Below are 7,874 nucleotides of genomic sequence, written 5' to 3'. Positions count from 1 at the left end.
CCCCCCCCCTTTCAATACACACACATCACGAAACCTGTTCAGTAGTTCAGCTAAAGCAAGCGGACATCAGGCTGTAAAGCACAGCTTTTCCATGTAACAAAATGTACCATGAAAGGGTAACCCCTTGAAAGCTGACTATGAAACACTACTGCATGCAAACAACTACTGAAGTTATTTCTAATTATTTTTCTGATAAAAACCTGAGTGCTTTACTAAAAAAAGGTGCATGGCAACATGAACAAAAAGAGTAATTGGGAAGGAAAATGTAGCAACCTCCCTCCTCAAAAAAAAAAAAAATCTACGGCAACAGGGGAAAGATAATGTAGTAGGTGGTAATCTTGCTTAGCATGTAGATTGACTGACCTAGATCAGCGCTAACAGGTGATTTTGTAGCTTGAGCGGGTGGTGGGGATCACCCAGGTAGTGACAAAAATCAGTTAATGCCCTGATAGGAAATACATGTAGGTGGGCCCTACGAAAATGTTAGCTTCTTAAAGGTGACAAAAATGGGCGCTGGCAATAAAGAGGTTGGCAACAGACCTACTAGGTGAAGAATAATTATGATTCTACACCCATTACAGAATACATTACGTCAGTATAAAATTAACTTTTTGCAGCACAGATATAATCATAATGATATACCCTATTTGGAAATTATTTTTTTTCTCATGCATCTTTACTCTTTGACACATATAAAAAGAAATTCATACATAACGAAAAGGTCTGAGCATCCCAGAGATTTCACTACCTACATAATAGACTGTATCCATCTTACTCTGTAAAGCATTTACTCAAAAACCATATATATATATATTTGGGCAGCCAAAAATGAGGTACACACTATTACCACTAAAATCAACAGTTCTTTCCTTCAACTTTAAAATCTGTCTCAAAATTTAAACGGTTGACTAACAATGTTCTTGTCCAATTCATTCTTAACCATGACTTTTTCAACCAACATTGCATTTCTAAATTATCAGAACAGACCATAACACAACAGGAACATACACAATCATGACAATCTTTAAAATCATGACATGCGAAAAGCTTCATCCCAGTACACCAAAAAGAAAGAAGAAGCAGACATAATTACTTATCACAACAGTTGACAGAAGGAAATTATCTCAGAGGCCCTGTGAGGATTTTTAAAAAGTTGAGTCTAAGAAAGCAACGAAAAAAAAAAAACAACTCTGCAAACTACAATTTTTAACTTTTTAAACCTACAAATGTAAATTTAGTATGCATCATATTTACAACGTCACATCTTTTACGGCAACAACGATGCCAAGAAGACATCTTTTCCGAAACAATGTTGCCAAGTGTTATAGGAAGCCATCATTACCACGAATAATGAAACTATGTTTTAGACCAAATCATTGTCACTGAAATTTTAATCAGAGAATCTCTGGGAATCGAGACAGCTCAATTTAAACTATGAGGTTGTCAAAATGTGGCATCGACATATTCAATTTCCACTCAGTCCTCACATACGCAATCTAGCCGTACATACTTGCCTCAAAGCACTACCATCGCCCACTTTAACTTTAATAATAAAATACTATTACGCCATAATCTGTCAAATATATAGATTTATAAATTAATATAGCACGAAGGAGGGTTATATTGAGCTTGTCTTAGATTTTTAATACACTGGCAGACCAAAGATTAGCATTAACCTGAAAAACTATCTCATGTCTATTCATAATAATATATAAAATAGGTCCCTCCTGCTTTTTTATATTCGTTACTCTCTTGTAAAACCTCTAATCTTCCGACACTTATATGACTTTATTGTGTTGCAAGTGCCATAAAACTCTTACTAAAACTAAAAAATTCAAGGTCTTGTTAACTGTCCAGCTATCTCCAGATATTTAGGAATGTCAGAGACCTCTTGAATTTTTTTAGTTTTAGTGAGAGTTTTACGGCACTTGCAACACAATAAGGTCATAATAGTGCCGAAGATTAGAGGTGTTACAAGAGAGTTTAAACAAACATAAAAAAGAAGGAGGGACCTCTTGAATTTGATATATATATGAATTAATTTTCTCACTAATTTTACCTATGAAACCAGGTGACACCTACCTCCTTCAATTGCAAATAGCTCGATTTCTATAAAAGATTGATCAGTAATTTTTTCACCCAAAGCATGACAAATGAACAAGCTTTAAGATAATAACAATAACCCTACATGTCAAAAAATTGACGAAAGCCTGATTCAACCACATTGTGACACATATTAAATACTATCCAAGGGTACTGCACTCTATCCAAGGGTACTGCATTCTTATGCAGCCAGATATATAAATCTGATCCAGACGTATGTTGTTTTTCTGATCAGGCTAAGCTATATATGCGGTTCTTTTATCTTCTATGAAAGGACAGTGGGTTTGGAAAGAAGACAAGAGAATGGGAAAAAATAAGATGCATTATAACTGAACTGAGAGTGGAGGGGGGGGGGGGGGGGGGGGGGGCATCAACAATATTATCGTTAAAAAAGTCTGCTGAAGAGATGCTAGTGCAAATCAAATACAATAAGAGAAACAAAATGAAAGAGTATGACCAGCACCCATAAGGGCACTTTGGTAACAGTAACAGTAACAGCACAGGCCAGTATGCCATGATCTACAGGAGAGATTTAAAAATTTTAAAACGGAATTTCTTAAACTGACCAGATTTTGCCTAACTTCACTTTTGTATTGTATTCCTGTCATACATATATTTATATTTTAATGTGAATGTCATGTTATATTGTACATTATGTAGAAACAGTCTTGATGCAAGATGTATTCACAGTTAGTAAACTTTTGATTTGTTAATTGTGAATTCTCACAAGCACATTTCTCTGACTACAAGTTCTGAAAAAGTTCGGGGTCATTACATAGCCAGTTGGTACCTGTGATGATCAGAGAGGAGGAAAAATTCAGTGAGAGAGGAATGTCACCTCTAAAATAAAAAGTGAGAGAACAGAAGCAGACACAAATGGGCATGACTTCTTAATCATCAGTGACATCAGCTATGCTATGCAGCCCGAACATAAATCTGACTTGGGTAGGACTACAGCAATTCCAATTTCAATTTAAAATTAATTCTAAGGCTGTCGTTATTCTCACCCTGGGTGAGAATTCAGAATACTATCCATTTTATACTCACTCGGGTGAGAATAATTATTATTGTTACTCTCACCCAGTCTAAGATTACAATGGATTTTATTCTCACCTGGGTGTTGAGAACAGATAGGCGTAACCTAAAATCATGTAGAAATTAGTGAAATAAGGGAGTGTAATGATTACTTGACCGCGAGGTAAACGAATTTGGCCGTTGTCGGAGGACCGCAAGGCGGACAAATTCGGCCATTCAATACCTTAGTTAGTTGTCGAAGCCCGCAAAACCTGGCCATGTAATTTGGAATGGAAAAATGGCCAGCTTTTGCGAGCTTCGACAACTATGGCGACTATCGCTTTGTAATGTGTTGTTATTCTTGCATTTTCAAACAAAATTACCGCAAAACCAACGATTCAGAGGACAATTTTGCTGAAATAGGAGAAAAGGAAATTTTAAATGTCTATGTGATTTCTGTTTGAATGTCTTTTGAACCGGTGTATAGTTAAAAAGACGAATAACTGAGTTAATATCTATCTAGTGTAGGCCAAAGCTGCACTCAAGCCCTTGAGGCTCTGTAAAGGGATTGTGTTGAAAGGCTGAAAAAGGAGTGGGATACTGCTTGTGGAAGAAAACAAAATTGTTTAAAGGATTTTTTTGCGAGTAAAACAGATGATCAGCGTTGAATCCCAACATTCCATAATTTCTGTGATAGACTCTCAAAACCTAAATGAAATAAAGAGGGCGGAAACGAAAAACCAGGTTGAGAACAACAAAGTGGCTATTCGGACTCCAGTCTGAATAGCCTCACTTGGCTATTCGGACTCAAACTCCAAAGTTGTCTAACATTATCAGAAGGAAGAGGCGAGCCGTACTTAATTACGGCTAGACTGGCAATCTAGCTGTACTTAAGTACGGCTAGACTGCTTGGCTAGCCGTACTTAAGTACGGCTACACTGCCAGTCTAGCTGTACTTATTCTTAATATGATGGCTAGACTGACCATTTTTTTAAAAATAGGCCTACTGAATTGTAAATATAAATTTTTAGTGTGCAGTACCTAGACTGGCAGTCTAGCAAGTACGGCTAGACTTCTTGGCTAGCCGTACTTAAGTACGGGTAGACAGCCAGGCTAGCCGCACTTAAGGACGGCTAGACTGTCAGGCTAGCCGTACTTAATATTGATGGCTGAATTGTAAATGAAATTTTTATTTGCAATGCCTAAAGTATTTGTATTTCAGACAAAACCAAAAGGTGCCTTACTGACTTGCATACATGTATTTGAACCTGAATAATTACTAGATTTAGATCTAATGAGACCTGTGTACTTAACAAGCTAGAGTCGATAGGGCCTAACCTAGATCTAGATCTAAGTACGGCTAGTCTAGCCGTACTACTAGACTCTCAGTCTAGCCACTTCGTTTTTCGCTATCACAACAATGAGTTGTTTTGTCCTGATTTTATTTGAACATCATGTAGCCTAAAGTATGCTGTTGGAAAAGCTTTTCCTTTAGACCTTTTAACTTTTCTCTTCTTAATTTCTAACTGGACTTCCAATTGATCAATGATTGTTTCTTTCTCGTCAAATAAAGCAGTTTTAGACTGCCTTTTGATAGTTAGTTATAATCCTTTATTTATATTGTTGTTCTGAAACTTTGATTTTTCAATTTTCCTCACTGCTTTGAGCTCAGATTGCCGTTTCCCTGTTTGCCTTTGTTGTATAGTATTTCAGATTTTGCAACTACTATGTTGTTCACTTTTGACGAAACTTATACTTTTCTTAATTTGAAAACTCGGGCCAAGTCGTAAAAACTGAGGAAGGCCAAGGTCAAATTGCCTGTCCACTTCACATCCAACAGATCTGCACCCGGTGATTGCACACACGCGTTTAGGAGTTTGAGTCCGAATAGCCACGGCCTGAAAATAATATCACAGATCTAATATATATGTCATGTGGAGTGGAGTATTCCCACCACATGCGATTAAACGTAGAAGGACGCAAACTATTTTTAGGTATTATATATGTAAATATAGCCAGCGGGAAGGCACGACGCTTTGGTGCGATGTTTTTCCAGGAATACCGGTAATGTGATATGATGCGGTGCTCCGATGATGAATAGTCTCTTTTATCGAAGTGATTATTCGGACTCGAGTCCGAATATGAAAAAATGTTATTCGGACTCTGATTCTTATCCAGCATGACATCACTTTCGACTTCCGACTTCCTGTGACTCGTGACTCCGGCTTCCTGTCCTGCCTCACTCGTGACTTGCCTCAGGCTGGGTAGAGACCGGGATTACTTCGGGCAAAAAGGCGTTTTGTGCAGGAGCCGAGTTGTTATCTTATGATGAATTTGAGGCCAGCTTGAAAAGTTATAGCGCTTCTAATAAATGTTTATTTGTCAAGAGATCATCAGAAGCAATTAAAGATGGCTCGTTAGCGTGTGTCAGGGTCGGATGGGCGGCCTGCACACGTGTGGCTGTGTGCGTGTCAGGGAGGGGGGGGGGGCACTATCGGTCCGGGCGTTGAACGTCGCATATGCATCAGTCTTTTTCCCCCTGGCAACTGATCATTATTACAATAATAAGCTAATCTTGACGTAGATCTACGTAATGAATTGTGCGCTGGTCTATGGAATCAAAAGTTGCCGTATGCTCAGCTGGCTCTACACAGCAACACAACTTTTTCTTGGTAAACAATCGAGATGACACAGGCTTGTGTATTTGAACGAATTGGTCTTTTTTTTTTAACACAGCTCATAATATGCAGGTGCCAGGTGGTCTGCTAATCTTCAATTTTACCTTTTTCTACAACAAAGAAAGTGGGACACATGGGGGTGGGGTGGGGGGGGGCGTATCAATGAGGCGGCGGGGGGCATCGGATCGGCAGAAAAGGTGTGGGGGAAACTAAAAAATGGCGGAAAATTGGAAGCACTGAACGTTAGATCTATAGAACGAAGACACTTCCTTTTTTCCGGACCCGAGTCCGATTAACATTTTTTCATATTCAGACTCGAGTCCGAATAAGACATTTTTTTATTCGGACTCGAGTCCGAATATGAAAAAATGTTATTCGGACTCGAGTCCGAATAACGACGGCCCTCTTTTATACGGTAGATCTAGAGGAAACGTTCAAAGGAATTCAATAGACGCAGTGAACCGGAAATTAGGAAGCTGAAACCCGTCAAGATGTCTCAATGAAGGAAATTGTTGACATTCGTACGCCGTACGGTACGGTGTCAATACTGAAATTCTGAAATGTATTCGCATACACCGGAAACACGTCATTCTATGCGGTACCTCCACGGCCTTCTTAAACTAGTCTGTGGGTATCCCAGATGACATCACATTACTAAAATTAGCAGCCAATCAGAAAGATGCGTCTTCTAGACTACATTACTACTGCATGTTGTAGTATTCCCACCCCGGGGCCAGGATGAGAATACTCACACCGAAATTCTAATTATTTATTCTGAAAAAGGCTATTCAATATGATACACTCAGAATGCTACCACTCTAATGAAGAGTTTTCAGAGTCAGAGTAAAAATGTCTACAAATAACTTGTTTTTGTATGTCATGTGGCTGTGTGTGTTCTGTGTGTTCGTGAATGGTGGTGGGGTCCTCAACCTCAGTCTTCTCAATTCTCCTGACTGAAACTGTTCTTGAAAGAGAAACAGTGAAAGGAAAGGGAAACCTGCCCTGAATAGATTCAAAAGAGGCTCAGTGTATCATGGACGTGTGTAGGCTAATTCATTGCCACTGTAATCACTGCCCTGTTATGGGCTTTTATGGGCCATGATGATGATGGATGAATGATGATGGATGATTGACAGTTTGAGTGTAGCGCCCACATAAATGAATCGAATTCAAGTCAAGTTGACAAGTGTAGAGAATCTAGATCTATACATCAAAATGTTCACACAAATTAGACCAGCCTTTAGATCTGCTGCCTTTGAAATGTTAAAACCTTATGATTAGAACAACACCTTTCAGAAAGGAAAACTCAACGATAGAATGAATGGTCGTTGTAAACATAAACAGAGAACATACCCGAGTCTGTTTGCCAAACTACATCAGCTTTATGATGACATTATAGGACGGAAGTGTCGGGTTTTCTCGGTCTCGCCAGAATCGCGAGAAAATATTGCCAGGTTTCCACCACTTCATAGACTAGAACAAATTATAGGCTACAATGTTTTATGTATCTTAAACCATTCCTTTCCTTGATTTGTCTTCAGGAACGCATACTACTCTTCTGGATCTAGATCTAGATCTAGACAGTTGTTTTTTTGCTTTGTTTTGTTTTGTTTTGTTTGTGTACAAGAACGTATGGGTAAAGTGTGAATATGACTGATACCTCAGCTTTTAAAAAAGAATGAAAACACACCTTTATAATATACTGGCACGTATATTTACCTAACCATAGTTTCTTTTCAATTAGAATCGAAACTGTTTACCTTTGACAAAATATTATGGTAAACCATAAACCCTTTGATCTTTAAAGAAGAATGTGAAACTATTGAAACAAAGATAGATATTCGGATGCTTTACAAATCTGAATGTGGGTTTGTTTTGTTTTGTTTTGTTTTTTTCTAGAGCTATCTTAATTCTTTCTATCAGAAGGGAAAATATATACGATCATGTGACAAATAAAGAGCAGAATAAAAGATGTTTGAATTACCGGTATCACAAAGTTCAAGATTTTATTTATAATTATCGTGTTCAAAGAGCATAAATATGTGATCGAAAAAGCATTCCACTGATTCTCCACATCCG

General features: G+C 38.1%; 1 protein-coding gene across 4 annotated transcripts in view; it reads right to left on the bottom strand.

The window, feature by feature from the left end:
• Positions 1-7,244, bottom strand: part of LOC101846566 (dnaJ homolog subfamily B member 6) — a 69,013-nt gene extending 61,769 nt beyond the window's left edge. For all 4 annotated transcript variants that reach the window (XM_005094267.2, XM_035968735.1, XM_005094275.2 and 1 more), the window contains exon 1: positions 7,149-7,244. The gene's annotated coding sequence lies outside the window, so the exon portion shown is untranslated. The remainder of the gene's footprint in view (positions 1-7,148) is intronic.
• Between the last annotated feature and the right edge of the window lie 630 nt (positions 7,245-7,874).

The sequence above is a fragment of the Aplysia californica genome, unplaced genomic scaffold, assembly GCF_000002075.1.
Source record: "Aplysia californica isolate F4 #8 unplaced genomic scaffold, AplCal3.0 scaffold00079, whole genome shotgun sequence".
Classification (NCBI taxonomy): domain Eukaryota; kingdom Metazoa; phylum Mollusca; class Gastropoda; order Aplysiida; family Aplysiidae; genus Aplysia; species Aplysia californica.
This window is presented reverse-complemented; position numbering and strand designations above follow the sequence as displayed.